Source organism: Sorex fumeus, unplaced genomic scaffold, assembly GCF_029834395.1.
Source record: "Sorex fumeus unplaced genomic scaffold, SorFum_2.1 ptg000002l, whole genome shotgun sequence".
NCBI classification, from domain to species: Eukaryota; Metazoa; Chordata; class Mammalia; order Eulipotyphla; family Soricidae; genus Sorex; species Sorex fumeus.
In genome coordinates this window covers 47777043-47793753 of record NW_026606059.1, presented here as the reverse complement: position 1 = coordinate 47793753, position 16711 = coordinate 47777043, and the positions used below count along the sequence as shown (strand labels likewise).

Here is a 16711-nt window from a genome sequence, read left to right as displayed (position 1 = left end):
TGCTTTCCTTCTGCCCTGCCCTGTTTAAGTGGCTTTATAGCTTCCCAAGGAGAGATACAATGTTCCTCTCCACTCCTTTGTGAATGCCCACAAAAGGGACTGAACACACTGACATTAATTGCATTTGGAGCAATGAGCCAACTTCTTTGCTGAGAACTTATCTTCCTATTTTCTACCGTTTGAATCCTAGTGAGTAATGAACATGAGATTCAAATAAGTCTCTAGGATGAGACTCTTACAGTAAGTGACCATGTGATCTTAAGTCGAGGATTCCTTTCTGTTACCCAATTTTTCATTTGTAAAGCAGAGATTACTATTTCTGTTTTGTCAGATCCAGGGAAGACTAAGGCAACAGTCATATATATTAGATATGCCACGCAATCTCATGTTCATGGGTACTCTGTATGAAGTCTTGGCTTAGGGCTGACTGAGATTTCAGAATAATTATAAAGTCTCAAATGTTCACGACCTGAATATTTAGTCTCATCTGTGAAATGAGCTGTTAAGTATAAAAGAAGCTAGCTAGCTGGCTTTGCAGCATGAGTTCTGTGATGTTACCTTATTATGACAATCAATAGATAATTTTAGTAGACACATCAACTCGAGCGATTTGCTCGAGCGGGCCCAGTAACGTCTCCATTGGAGACTTTGTTGTTACTGTGTCTGGCATATCGAATACTCTCGGTAGCTTGCCGGGCTCTCCAAGAGGGGCGGAGGAATCGAACTCGGGTCGGCCATGTTGGCTGCGTGCAAGGCAGACGCCCTACCCGCTGTGCTATCGCTCCAGCCCATTAACAACATTTAAAAAATCTTTAATAATTAATAAATGAAAAATAATAGGCAGAAAAATTCCACTTCTAAGCTTCCTTTTCCAAATCACATAAGAAATCCTTTTTTATGAGCCAATCTTAATATTCATTATTTTGAGCTTCCTCTTCCCTATTTATGCTAACTTAGGTATATTAAATAAATAGCCAACTATGTAAGGGAGTATCACTGATCTCCCAACTCTCTTATTTACTTAATTTGTTTTTTTTGAACAAATGCTTGTTGAACACTTAATGTGTACAAGACTTTGCTGGGTCCATTTTATTTTTGTAGCTTTCTTAAACCTTACAAGTTAAGGCAGGTTCGTCAGGGAGCCAGGGAGTGCATCCCTTTCTCGCGCCCATTTTCCTGGGGTGCCTGACCCGCCCCCACTGCAGACAGCCAGAGGAGACTTTGTGGAACACCTGTCCCAGTTCCACTGGACCTTCCATCTACCTCTTTAGGGCCCCGCCCTCCTCTGCAGGTTCCTAGGTCAGCGGATCCCTGGGATACATTTCCCAATCCCAGCACTCTTGACTCACATTCCAGTCTTTATCACCTAATTCTGTGGAAAAATTCCTGACTGCCTCAACTACAATACAACAATAATTCACTGGCCTACTCCAATTCTAATATGAGACCAGTACGAAAGAAGCTGTACAAGCCCAATATTAAAGAGTACCTCCTTCATATGGAACAACAAACAATGGGAAAAGACCTCAAAATAGCTCTAAGGAGAATCAGAGATCTAGGGGATGATGACAAGAGGAACAACATTAGAATCATCAGAGTACCAGAAGGACAGGGAGGCGACCCCAATGAAAAAGCCACAATCAAAGAAATCATTGCTGAAAAGTTCCCAGAGTTAAAGAATGCAGACATTCAGATCCAAGGAGCCAGAAGAGTGCAGCTAAAAGATACCCTAATAAACACTCCAAGGCATATCATAGTCGGAATGATGGATGCTGTGGATAGAGACACGATACTGCAAGCAGCAAGTTCAAAGAAGGAAATCATATACAAAGGAGCACCCCTAAGATTTATAGCAAACCTATCAGAGGAAACCCTCCAAGCCCGAAGACAATGGTGGGAAAAAACTCAATGAATTGAACGCCTCACCAAGAATACTTTACCCAGCTAAACTCTCAATCAAACTCGATAGAAGGCTACACCATTTTGTAGATAAACAGCAGCTCAGGAACTTCATAGACTCAAAACCAAATCTAAAAGAAGGATTAAAGGAGATCCTGTAAGATAAGAAGAAAAATACTTATAAACACAACCAACCCCTACAAAAAGATGGCACAAAACCTCATGACAATAATCTCTCTGAATATTAGTGCTCTAAGTGCACCAATCAAGAGACACAGAGTGGCAAAACGGATCCAGAAACTGAAACCAACATTCTTCTGTGATGAGTTCTGTGATGTTACCTTATTAACAAGAAACAATCTGAACAATCAGAGCAAACACAGACTCAAAGTTACAGGATGGAAAACAATTCTGCAAGCAAACAGCTCCCTCAAAAAAGCTGGGGTGGCCATAGTAGTATCTGACAATATAAATTTCAAGTTGAAAAAGATTAGAAGGGACAGTGAGGGCCATTTTCTATTTATCAAGGGATACATACAACAAGAAGAAATCACACTCTTAAATGTATACGCATCTAATGAGGGACCAGCTAAATACTCCTTTCTTGACTCAGTTGCCCTTAGTTCCTAGAATCCCAAAACCAGGGTCCCAACGAGGGACTGAATGGACTCAGGGCATCACAACAGAAACCAATGAAATTCAAAAGATCATCAGAGACTAATTTGTGAGTATGTATGCCATGAAACAAGAGAACCTAGAAGAAATGGATAAATTCCTGGATTCCTATAATCTCCCAAGATTAAACCCAGAAGACTTGGGATACCTGAGTAGACCAATTCATATCAAGGAAATTGAAGTGGTAATCAAAATTCTTCCCCAAAACAAAAGCCCAGGCCCAGACGAATTCACTAATGAATTCTTCCAAACATTTGAAGAAAATATTTTGCCAGTTCTTCTCAAGCTTTTCCAGGAAATTGAAAAAACAGGAAATCTCCCAAACAGCTTCTATGAGGCACATATCTCCCTAATACCAAAAACAAACAAAGATATCACCAACAAAGAAAACTATAGGCCAATATCCGTGATGAACACAGATGCGATGATCCTCAACAAAATATTAGCAAATAGAATCCAACAACTCTTCAAAAAGGTCATACACCATGACCAAGTGGGATTCATCCCAGGGATGCAAGGATGGTTTAACATTCAGAAATCAATCAACATAATCCATCATATCAACCAAAGTAAAGATAAAAACCATATGATCATATCATTAGACGCAGAGAAAGCTTTTGACAAGATACAGCACCCGTTTATGAGGAAAACTCTCACCAAAATGGGTTTTGAAGGAACTTTCCTCAAGATAGTCAAAGCCATTTACGACAAACCCATGGCAAGCATTATTCTCAATGGGGAAAAACTAAGGGCCTTCCCTCTAAGATCAGGGACAAGGATGCACATTATCACCACTTCTGTTCAATATAGTATTGAAAGTACTTGCAATAGCGATTGGGCAAGAAAAAGACATTAAGGGCATCCAGATAGGAAAGGAAGAAATCAAGCTCTCACTATTCGCAGATGATATGATACTATACCTCGAGAACCCTAAATCATCCACCAAAAAACAATAGACTTGTACAGTAAAGTTGCAGGCTATAAAATTAATGCCCCAAAATCCATGGCCTTCCTATACTCAAATAATGGGACAGAAAAAAGTGACAGGAAAAAAACAATCCCATTCACAACTGTGCCCCAGAAAATCAAATAGGCTCAGGATCAGACTAAGTAAAGAGTCAAAGGACGTCTACAATGAAAACTACAAAATGCTACTTTCATGAAATAAAAGAGGACACGAGGATATGGAAACATATCCCCTGCTCATGGATAGAAAGAATTAACATTGTCAAAATGTCAATACTCCCCAAAGCGAATCAATGTGATCCCTATAAGGATACCCATGAAATTTTTTCAAGAAATAGATCAAGCACTACTGAAATTCATATGGAACAACAAACGTCCATGAATAGCTAAAGCAATTCTTGGGAAAAAGACGTGGGGAGACATTACCCTCCCCAACATCAAACTCTACAACAAAGTGGTAATAATTAAAACAGCATGGTATGCAACAAAGGCAGGGCCACAGACCAATGAACAGGATGGAATATTCGTACACACAATCCCAAATGTATGAACACGTAATCTTTGATAAGGGAGCAAGAAATGTGAAGTGGATAAAGAAAAGCCTCTTCAACAAATGGTACTGGCATAACTGGACAACCATATAAAAAATGGGCTTAGACCTCGACTTAATACCATGCACAAAAGTCAGATCAAAATGGATTAAAGATCTCAACCTCAGGCCCAAATTCATATGGTACATCGAAGACAAGTTCGGCAAATCCCTCTATGATATTGACACTAACGATATCTTCAAAGACAACACTCCACTGACCATCCAAATGAAAACAGATAAATAAATGGGCCACAGTCACGGTCCTCCCATTGTTCATCGATTTACTCAAGAGGGCCCAGTAATGTCTCCATCTTAAGACTTGTTGTTACTGTGTTTGGCATTTTGAATCATGGGTAGCTTGCAGGCTTTGCCGTGCAGGTGAGATACTCTCGGTAGCTTGCCGGGCTCTCTGAGAAGGGTGGAGAAATAGAACCTGGCTCGGCTGGGCCAGGTGCGTTCAAGGCAAATGCCCTAAAGCTGTGCTATCACTTCAAACAAATGGGACTATCTTAAATTAAGAAGCTTCTGCACCTCAAAAGATACAGCAACCAGAATACAAAGACAATGTACAGAATGGGAAAGGATATTCACCCAATACCCATCTGATATGAGGTTGATATTAAGGATATAAAAAGCACTGGTTGAACTCCACAAGAAGAAAACATCCAACCACATCAAAACATGGGTGGATAAAGTGAACAGAAACTTTCTCAAAGTAGAAATCCAAATAGCTAAAAGGCACATGAGAAAATGCTTTACCTCATTAATCATCAGGGAGATGCTGATCAAAACAACAATGAGATATCATCTCACACCACAGAGACTGACCCACAGCCAAAAGAACAAAGGCAACCAGTGTTGGCACGGATGTGGCTAGAAAGGGATTCTCCTTCACTGCTGGTAGAATGCCGACTGGTTCAGCCCTTTTGGAAAACAGTATGCACGATTCTCAAAAAATTAGAAATTGAACTCCCACTTGATTTGGCAATCCTGGGAATATATCCTGGAGAGGCTAAAAAAGTATAGTCAAAATGACTTCTGCACTTCTATGTTCATTGCTGCAATGTTCACAATAGCCAAAATCTGGAAAAAACTCGAGTGCCCAAGTATAGATGATTGGTTAAAGAAACTTTGGTACATCTACACAATGGAGTACTATGTAGCTGTTAGAAAAGATGAAGTCATGAAATTTACATACAATTGGTGCTACATGGAAAGTATCATGCTGAGTGAAATGAGTCAGAAAGAGAGGGACAGATATAGAAAGATTGCATTCATCTGGGGAATATAAAGTAATAAAATAGGAGATTAACATCCAAGAATAATTGAGGTAAGTACCAGGAGGTTCCCTCCATGGCTTGAAGGCCAGCCGCACATGCTAGGGGAAAGGGCAGCTCAGATAGAGAAGGGAACACCAAGTAAAGGGTGTTGTGAGGATTCTCGCAGGATGGGAGATGCATGCTGAAAGTAGACTATAGACCAAACATGATTGCCACTCAATGACTATTTTGCAAACCTCAGCAACCAAAAGGAGAGAGAGAACAAAAGGTAATGCCCTGCCATAGAGGCGGGATGGAATGGGGGGTTAGGGGGTGGGAGGGATACTGGGATCATTGGGAGTGGAGAATGGGCACTGGTGGAGGTATGGGTACTCCATCATTGTATAACTGAAACCCAAGCACAAAAACCTGTAATGTCAACAACTGTACCTCATAAATAAATCTTACAATATAAGAAATAAAAGAATATTATCCCGCCCTCTGCCACCCCCCCCCCCACACACACACATAACATTCTGATACTGAAAGTGATCCAGACCGGATACAGGGAACTCAGATATATCCCTAGAAGGAGGGATAAATTACTTTCATCTTGAGTCACCCAACTGCATTTAATCCTTCTCTCTGCTAGAGAGTGAACTCTAGGTTCTGTGTTTGAGTCCAGAGGAAGAATGAAAAACACAGAAGTTAACCAAGAGAAATCCTCAAGTTCCTGTCACTATCCTGGCTAATCAGGCAGCTCTTGCTCAGATTTTTGTCACCTTCTACTTGCCACATCCCAGAGTTTTTTATTGGTTCTCATCTCTGAGATCACTCACAGTGGGTCATGTTTTCCAAAAAGGTCTTGGTCTTCCCTCATTTTCCTGATACAGTGCACATTTTGTTCTCTGTTCCGTAGATTTTTCACTGAATTGCACCAACAGGTAAAAATTTTCCCGATTTTACCGACAGGTAGGAATAATATAATAAATACAAAAATAAGACTAGAGTCACTGAATGAAGTATAGACAGTCCCCTTATGTTGAGAGGACACATAGAGATCTAGTCAATACTTCTGGAAGAGTAAGCACTAGAATTTACTCTAAGGAGGCTTCATCTAGACTGGCAAGGAGGACAAAATTTAAACTGGTGATTTAAAATTTAAATCACCTTCTTGATTTATAGAATTTAACTTATGAAATCAAGGACCAATGGACTTGGTCTGTATTTGTGATCCTGGCAGCAGAGTAAAAGTATTATTCCATCTAAACAGTGTTGAAATTCTAGAGTTTCCCTGAAAGTGGTAAAGGTGGGGTTGAAAGTATTAAAGTATTAAAATTAAGTATTATTAAAGTATAAATAGTTCAATATGAATGTGGGTATTCTGTAATTGAGTTACATTTCTACATTGGAGAAAACCACTGATGAGTTCTGGAATGGCTTATTACTACAATTACTACAAGCTTAATGAAAACTCTGCTGTGCATCAGTATTTCAAAAATTGATAGAAATAAGCCAGAAGACAAAGGATGATCTTACTTATCTGTGGAATATAAAATACTGGATGAGGAAATGTATTGTAATAAATGTGGGATGTCTAGATCACAGTTGACCCAAGTGTTTAGAGAGGTGAAGGACTAAGAAGGAAAGAAATAAAGGGGGAAGAAGAGAATAACAAGTAATGGGGGAACAGGCATCAGGGCTTCAGTTATAATAGTATTTGGGGCAAGTGGTATAGCCATATATCCAAAACACAAACTCAGCACTGCAAACATGAGATCTAAGCTGCAACCACTGGAACTTTGCAATGTGCCTATTAAGTTGACAGGCTGGGGATGGGGTGGGAATTGAGGGAATATGGGAACACTGGTGGGGGGAATCTGACACTTGTGCTGGAATTGACATTGAAATATTATGTGCCTAAAACTCAACTATCAATAACTTTGTAAACCATGGTTCTTTAATTAAATTTAAAATTATTTGAATATTTTATGGTTCTCCTGGGCTGGAGCGATAGCATAGCGGTTAGGGCATTTGTGTTTCACACTGCTGACACGGTTTGATTCCTCCACCCCTCTTGGAGAGCCCGGCAAGTTACGGAGAGTATTTTGCCCGCATGTCAAAGCCTGGCAAGCTCCCCGTGACATATTCGATATGCCAAAAACAGTAACAACAAGTCTTACAGTGGAGACATTACCGGTGCCCGCTCAAGCAAATCAATGAACTATGGGAAGACAGTGCTATAGTGCTATGGTTCTCCTCCATAGGCCAGGAGATGGGTTTGCAGATGAGCAGTGAGAATGACAGAACACTGAAAGAATTGAATATTAGCCAAACAGCTGTACTTACCTTCCAGAGTCTAAGTTGTTACAGCGTCTACCATTGTCATCAAAGAAACTTGATGATCCACCCAGGCCTAATGGTGATGGTTCCTATGAAGTAGTTTGTTTAGTTAAGGCAAAATATGTGGTGTTGGATTATAGTTTCAAGCAAAATAAAGAACGTAAGAGCTACTTTGTTATCTTGACCAGCAAGATAAATCAAGAATGAATGAAAAAAAATCAAAGTTTTCTGATTTTTTACCTTACCTTTAACAGCCCAACAGCCCTGGAGGACTGAATTCTCAAACATATATAGAGAAATCAAACCAAACAGAACAGGTGGAGACCTATAGAAGACATGATCATTTCCCCCTAAATTTGCTGCCATTTCTGGGAGTTACTAGCAGACACCCTCTAGTAGTTTGCAATGGGGAGTTGACTGAACTCTTCATTCAGATCACATTTTGCTCTAGGCAGCTAACAACAAACTTCCATGGACAGTGATCCCACTACTATATTCATCGTGATCTCTCCTGAGCTTTTCCACAACTTTATAAGTGGTCTTTAAGTAGGTCCTTGAAGCTGGGGAGATATCAGAATTGGTAGACTATGAGATAGATGGGCCCTGAGTTTGATATGAGCCTTATGACCCCCTTCAATGCAATTTAGTGTGGCATTGTTGTCTCCTGAGTGCTGATGAAAGAGGGACACCAATCAAGAACAAACAAACAAGCTTGCCTTGTATTATCCTAATTTTGAGACTCTTGATTCTGATGGACACAATGAGCAATAAAACTGGAGGACCCTAGGGGGCTGGAGCTATAGCACAGCGGGTTGGGCGTTTGCCTTGCATGTGGCCAACCCAGGTTCAATTCCCAGCATCCCATGTGGTCTCCCAAGCACCACCAGGAGTAATTCCTGAGTGCATGAGCCAGGAATAACTCCTGTGCATTGCTGGACATGACCAAAAAAAGGCAAAATTTTTTAAAAAAGACTGGAGGACCCTTATTATAAGATTTGGGGGAGGCAACATTTTTAACTTCTGGGCTTTTTAAAAAAAACATATTCATGTAAAACCAGTAAAACTGGAGTTGCAGTTATAGAAGTAGGCCTATGAGAAGTCGCCTACTTTCAGCTTTCTGACTGTTGCTTGCTTTCTCAGCAGCCCATAGAGGGAGTTACTGAATTCTCATTTCTTGCAGCTGACTGCCTGTCTGAGCTGTCATCCACTGAATGTGGCACCTACTGGCCACCATCAATCAGCCCAGAGCCAGTCACTTCTCAACGCAGCAGCTCCTGCCATGCTACTCTCAGGAAAGCATTTGTTCTCTGGGGCTTCCAAAAATATTGACAGTTCTTGGAAGAGATTCAACACTAATTTTGGGGACTTTCTCTTTTTCCTTTCCATGGTGACAGATTTTCTGACAGCATGAAGCCAAGCATTTCTGCTGTTTAAGTGGTATTTATTTATTTTTTTTTAAAGCTGGTGATGATCTCATCTCTGCAGTTTGTTCTGGGCGGGGGGGTGGCGGGAGGGGATTAGTGGCAGAAGCGCCTCACATTATACAGCCAGGCTGCATAATGAGCTCTCGAGGATGATGAACTCATCGGATTTCCAGCAGTAGCTGTGGGCTTGGAGTGGACTGCCTCCTACGTGTCTGTGGCACCGAGCTCTAACATTTGGACACCTTTGCTTTAGAAAATGGCACAGCTGGCATTTTATTTTCCAGCTGGCCATTGGAAGTGCCTCTCTATAGAGTTGATATTTACAGCAGATGCCTTCTTGCAAGCAACACTAGCTATTTCACTCCTCAAATGTGTCCTTTCCTGTCTGGTCTCAGACCTGGGTTGCTATTCTCCTGCAATGTCAAAATGACTTCTTCCAAACATCCACATTCTAATGATTTTACAGAACCACGATCTCCACGAAGTCTCAACATTCAACTCTGTGCTGAATGCTTTTATCTGAAATTCCCAGCATTATATGTCTATGATGATTCAGCAACAATATTTGGGCAGCATTTCACAGTTTTCTAAGCACTTTACAAGTACATTACTTAATCCTTACAACTTGTGACATTATTTCATGTGTTGCTGCAAGGTGCCTCCATTGTAGCAGTCACTGGAACCATCTACCCCACATTTCCAATTCTCTTCCTGCCACAAGGGTGATGTCTTTCCTTGTCCTTAGGAAAATAAGTGCAACCACGAGACTCACTTTAGCAAAGAAAACAAAAGTGATTATTATTTCCTTAAGAGCCAGGTTACAATTTGCCATACTCTGTCTTTTTTTGGTATCATGTCATCATATCTAGCAGTATTTAAGATTGTGGCTCCTCCAACATCCTGAAGTCCCTAAGTGCTAAGGAGACAAGATGAACAAGACTTGGCTAAGTCTTGGAAAAGCTTGCAGCTAATGCAAGTGTTATATGCACGTTACTAAGATAAGACAAATAATTGCTATAATGAACATATATTTCAAAATAATGTTGCTATATGGGGAAAAAAGCCACAAATTTTTCTGGACAGCTCATAGAATTAATTGCATTTAAATAGATACCTGAACAATGATAGGCCAAAAAGTAGTAGTTGACTGTTTTGAGGACTACCTGACAGATAGAGATGGAGGACAAAAACTTCTCATGGAAGCTATGTGGTAAACAAATGAATATTCTAATGAAGAGATTGTGATGAAAGAGATTGTGATACATGTTTACAAAATCATGATGACTCTGATATTTTTATAAATATTTATCTTTCTTGGGCTGGAGTGATAGCACAGTGGTAGGGCGTTTGCCTTGCGTATGGCCAACCCAGGTTCGATTCCTCCGCCCCTCTCAGAGAGCCCAGCAAGCTACCAAGAGTATCTCACCCATACGGCAAAGCCTGGCAAGCTACCCATGACATATTTGATATGCCAAACACAGTAACAACAAATCTCATAATGGAGATGTTACTGGGCCTGCTCGAGCAAATCGATGAACAATGGGAGGATAGTGCTACAGTGCTTTATCTTTCATATGGCTTCTTTTAATTACCAATAACAGAAAGAAAGCACTAGTTACTGACTGTTTCCTTGTCTCTTTTCCCATGTCAAACTCAATGTTGTTTATAATGTTAGGAATGAGGACTATTTTATATTCGTCTGATGAAATGTCACACATACACATACATATATGTGTGTACGTATATATGTATATATTCCCTTCCACCTTCAGATAAAGAGGCATTCAACTCCCGATCTATCCCCAAGCTACCTATCTAAAATCAATTGCACCTCATTCACCCAAGACAGTGTGTCTTAAATATTCAGTTCCTGAAACTTGGTCAATCATTCCTTCTCCACTGGTGTTTCTTTATACCAAACCATAACATCTTTCAAGGTTTAACTTAAGCATCATCTCCTGATCGAACAATTCCTTGACCCCAATGTTCTCCCCTCTGTTTTCTTTGTTTCTCCTAGTTCTTTTTTAAGGTCCCTCCCAACACCCAGCCCCTCTTTACAATTCCTGATTGGTCACTACTCTGACATGCTAAAGTGTAATTTTCTTTTTTCTTTTTCTCCTTGGGGTTTGTAGAGACTCTTAAATCTGTTGCACTGAAGTCTTTTATCTTTTAAAATTTGAATCACTCCTGGTGGTGCTTCAGGGGTCAGATGGAATGCCAAAGATTGAACCTGATCGTGCATGCAAGGTAAGCTTCTTCCAGCTGTACTCTCTCTCCAGCTCTTCTTTTGCATTTTTTGTTTTCAGGCACATTCATTATAGGCACATTTTAATTTACAAAGATTCTTCTAATCTTGGTTTAATGTTACTAAATAAATTTATAACGTGATTACTTATATTTTTCACTTGTGATATTTTAATATTTTAATAGTTTTGCAAAATTCTTGATCTTGTATTTTTTAGAATATATTATTTTTGTAGCCTGATGCTTATAACTTTATTATTCATACTATGTATGAGTCTGTTTCAATGACTTTGGGTTTATTTCACTTAAAACATTTTTATTTGTTTTTTAAAATTTTATTTTCCCCTTACACTTTATATAAATACTGGTTTAGAAAGCTATTCATGATGATTTGTTATATTCAATATTCCAAAACTAGTACTACCACTACTGCACCTTCCCATCACCATTAGTTCCAAATTTCCTAACCACCCTGTAAGCCTGTCCCCATAGCAAGTCTTCAATAATATATTTTATATTGCCTGTTATAAATCATTACTAAAAGAATGGGGCTGGAGGGATAGCACAGTGGTAGGGCGTTCGCCTTACAAGTGGCCAACATGGCCGACCCGAGTTCGATTCCTCTGCCCCTCTCAGAGAGCCCGGCAAGCTACCGAGAGTATTCGATATGCCGAGAGTATTCACTGAAAATAAGAATATGTATTGAGAAATGTGTCTGTAGGTGTTCATCATTGTATGAACATCACAGATTACAATACCCCAAATCTGGATGACGTACTACACACCTTGACTATACACAAGGACCACCAAAATATACGTGCTTCATAACTGACTAAAATGTTGTTGTGTGGCACAAGACTGCAGGTTTGTTGAAAAGCAAATATAGATTCTGAATACTTCATGGTATCTGGTACAGTTTCCAACAAGTCAGAAAAGCTTGGGAAACACTTAAGCCTAACATTTTAATACAATCATTTACAATAGCATTTTATTTCATTTCTAAAAATATATTTAGCTCCTATTGTTTTCTTACCCATTTCTCCATTGGATAACAAATGGTTTTTATAAATTTAGAATTATAAATGATAAGTAGGTCTGGATGGAATATCTTTTAGCATAAGACATTTATGAAGACTATTTACATTCACAGAATTCAGCTGACCAAAGACTTTTAGCACTAGATATTTATGTAATTATTTGGGGGTTTGGGGTTTTGGCCACACCAAGCTGTACTCAAGGCTTACTCCTGATTCTATACTCAGGGATCACTCATGGCAGTGCTCAGGGAACTATATGCATTTCAAAATGATCAAACAAAAACTAGCTATCTTCAAGAAAAGTGTCTTACTAATTTTATTATCTTTCCTGTCCTCTATTGTATATATTTTATGCATATTAAATTTTAATATGCAGAGCATAGTGGAAAGTTAGGTACTTCGTTTTTTTTTTTAAATGAATCACCATGAGGTACAGTTACAGACGTACAAACTTTTGTGCTTGCGTTTCAGTCATACAACGGCTGAGTATCCACCCCTCCACCAGTGCCCATTTACCACCACCAATATTCCCAGTTTCTCTCCCACCACTCCCACCCTATTAGCCACCCCCGTCCCTGTGGCAGGCATATTTCCTTTTACTCTCTCTCTCCTTTTGGGTGTTGTGGTTTTTAATACAGGTATTAAGTGGCCATCATGTTTGGTCTATACTTTATTTCCAGCACACATATCCCATCCCAAGAGGGCCCTCCAAGCATCCTTTACTTGGTTGTCCCTTTTCTATCTCAGCTGCCTTTTCCTCCAACATGTGAGGCCAGCTTCCAAGCCGTATAGCAATCCTCCTGGCCCTCATCTCTACTATCCTTGGGTGTTAGTCTCCCATTCTTTTACTTTATATTCCACAGATGAATGCAGTCCTTCTATGTCTGTCCCTCTCTCTGTGACTCATTTCACTTAGCATGATACTCTCCATGTTGATCCACTTACATGCAAATTTCATGACTTCATCTTTTCTAATAGCTGCATAGTATTCCATTGTGTAGATGTACCAAAGTTTCTTTAACCAGTCATCTGTTCTCAATACTCGGGGTTTTTTTCCCAGATTCTGGCTATTGTAAACAGTGCTGCAATGAAATACAAGCGCAGGTGTCATTTCTACTATACTTTTTTGCATCTCCAGGATATATTTCTAGAATTGGTATTGCTGGGTCAAATGAGAGTTCAATTTCTAATTTTTTGAGAAATATTCATACTGTTTTCCGAAAGGTCTGAATCAGTCAGCATTCCCACCAGCAGTGAAGGAGAGTACCTTTCTCCCCACATCTATGCCTGCAGTGGTTGCTTTTGTTCTTTTGGATGTGTGTCAGTCTCTGTGGTGTGAGATATCTCATTGTTGTTTTGATTTGCATCTCCCTGAGGATTAGTAATGAAGAGCATTTTTTCATGTCCCTTTTGGCCATTTGGATTTATTCTTTGAGAAAGTTTCTGTTCATTTAATCACCCAATTTTCTGATGGGATTGGATGTTTTCTTCTTGTAGAGTCCAATCAGTGCTTTGTATATACTTGATATGAACCCCTTATCAGATGGATATTGGGTGAATATCCTTTCCCATTCTGTAGACTGACTTTGTATTCTGGTCACTGCTTTTTAAAAAAATTTTTATTATTGAAATACCATGACAGTTTTAGATTTACAAATTTTTGTGCTTGTGTTTCAATTATACAATACCCATCCCTCCACCAGTGCCATTTGCCACCACCACAGATTTCAGTATCCCTCCCACCCCCCATTCCCCCCTGAGTGCCTGAAAACAGATGACTGGTTAAGGAAATTTTGATACATCTACACAATGGAGTGCTATGTAGCAGTTAGAAAAGATAAGGTCATGAGATTTATATGCAAGTGGTACTACATGGGCTGGAGCGATAGCACAGCGGGTAGGGCGTTCGCCTTACAAGCGGCCAACATGGCCGACCTGAGTTCGATTCCTCCGCCCCTCTCGGAGAGCCCGGCAAGCTACCGAGAGTATTCAATATGCCAGACACAGTAACAACAAAGTCTCCAATGGAGACGTTACTGGGCCCGCTCGAGCAAATCGACGATCAACGGGAGGGCCTTTACCTTTACCTTTACCTTACTACATGGAAAGTATCATGCTAAGTGAAATGAGTCAGAAAGAGAGGGACAGACATAGAAAGATTGCATTCATCTGGGGAATATAAAGTAACAAAATAGGAGACTAACACCCAAGAATAGCCAAGATAAACACCAGGAGGTTTACTCCATGGACACTGTTTCTTTTGAGGTGCAGAAGCTTCCTAGTTTAAGATAGCCTCATTTGTTTATCTCTGTTTCCACTTGCTTGGTCAGTGGTGTATCATCTTTGAAGAATCCTTTCGCTTCAGAGTCATGGAGGGTTTTTCCGACCTTTTCTTCAATATACCTCATGGATTTGGTAGTTAGTGACTTCTTGATTTTGAGAAGAATCATATTCTAAAAAATACACAAAGTCAGTCTTTTGTAAACTAAACCCAGACCTGATTTAGATAATGAGAAGTTGATGCTGGTGTGGCACAGGTTTGGAAGGATCTTGGAGGGAATGATTGTGTTTTTCATGTGGTGAAGTAATTTATGAACAGAGGTGAACTTTAGCAAATATATTGACTGATCATTTGACATTCATTGTATTAAGAGTTGGGTTTCATGCCTCTTCCTTTTGTTTATTAATAAAAGTGGTTAGACCCAAATGTACACAACTAGACCTATGTTATACCTGAATTATGAATCTTAAATCTAAGAGGGGCCATTATCTGCTTGGCATTTGCTTTACCACAATCTCTTCCTAGTATTCTTATTCTTTTTTCAGTTGTCCAGAAAGCATGGTGGTGAAACAGAAACTTGATTAAGAATCAGTTTCTCCTGTTTGTTTGTTTGTACCTATCTATTTGTTCTCTTTTATTTAAACACCATGGTATACAAAGATGTACACAATTATATTTGTTATAGGTATTCAGTATTACAATATCAATCTCACCACCAGTGTGACTTTGTTTCCACCACTGCCCTCATTTTCCCAGCCACTTCCAAGTCTACCCCATTAACAGGCACACAATGGTTTTATATTGCTTGTTATAACTAAATGGCTAATATAATTATCGAGATATACCTCAGTAAAAGAAAATTTGTGAATCACCATGGGGTCATTAGATCCTTGTTTGAGGGTTTGCTAAGGTATTTATTGTTAGTTGAGCCTTCTGTGATAATGTTTTTGTTTATTGAGCTTAGTTGGCTTCTGTATTACTTTCTCATCTAATTGGGGATGCTACTACTGGAATGTAAGTATTGTAGAATATGGAGTGTCACACAGTAACACACTTCAGAAACTCCAGATTATTAACTGGGCTGTGAGTTTACATGACAGCAATTGTGGGTATGGTTCCTGGGGCTTCCAGAAGTACAGGGACCTGGGGGAGACTGTCTGCCCCCACTCAAAGAAGACTTCAGAGGTCTCAGTCTAAAGACCACTGTACCTGGGGTTTTCAGCTGTTTGGCATCTCTGCAGAACTTAGTCATGAGTCAGTGAAGTTGGACTATTGGCATGGCAGCAGTTCTGGGAGTGTGAGTGTGGCTGCAGTGGTTTTGATATGAAGGCTATGCTCCCTGCTCCATTTCCCCACTCCCCCAGAATGCTCCAGAGTTTTCAGCATAAAGATTGGTATACTGTGAGTTATTGTGGCTTGTTAATATCTTCCAAGATTGAATCATGAGTCGGTAAAGCTGGGCCAATGGATGAAATTACATGATGTTGGTTGTGGGTTGCAGCTGTCTCTTTGATGAGTGATTTACTTCCTCACTCTTCTGAATATGAGACTCTGAATCTGAGAAATTCTGTGCATCCTCTATTCCTAGAATATGAGAGGAATAGAGTAATAAAGGAGGACTAAAACTTATATGTCATTCATACATTTCATGATCAAGTGTCTTCTCTCTTCTTAAGAGTCCACTGATACAGGAAGGAGGATACTGGTGGAGGAAGAGATTAGAGGACAAGCTGTTTTGTTAAAATATCACCTATGAGTAAGTCATGAGGAAGTGACTAGTTAAAATGTGAAGCTCTCTGGGCTGGAGCAATAGCACAGCGGGTAGGGCGTTTGCCTTGCATGCGGCTGACCTGGGTTCGATTCCCAGCATCTCATATAGTTCCCTGAACACTGCCAGGAGTGATTTCTGAGTGCAGAGCCAGGAGTAACCCCTGTGCATCACCAGGTGCGACTCAAAAAGCATAAATAAAATAAAATAAATAAAATGTGAG

The 16711-nt window shown here is 39.8% G+C and overlaps 1 pseudogene; it reads right to left on the bottom strand.

Annotated features, from left to right (window-relative positions):
- LOC130039427 (histone H3-like) overlaps positions 1 to 14889 on the bottom strand; it is a 37282-nt pseudogene extending 22393 nt beyond the window's left edge.
- Between the last annotated feature and the right edge of the window lie 1822 nt (positions 14890 to 16711).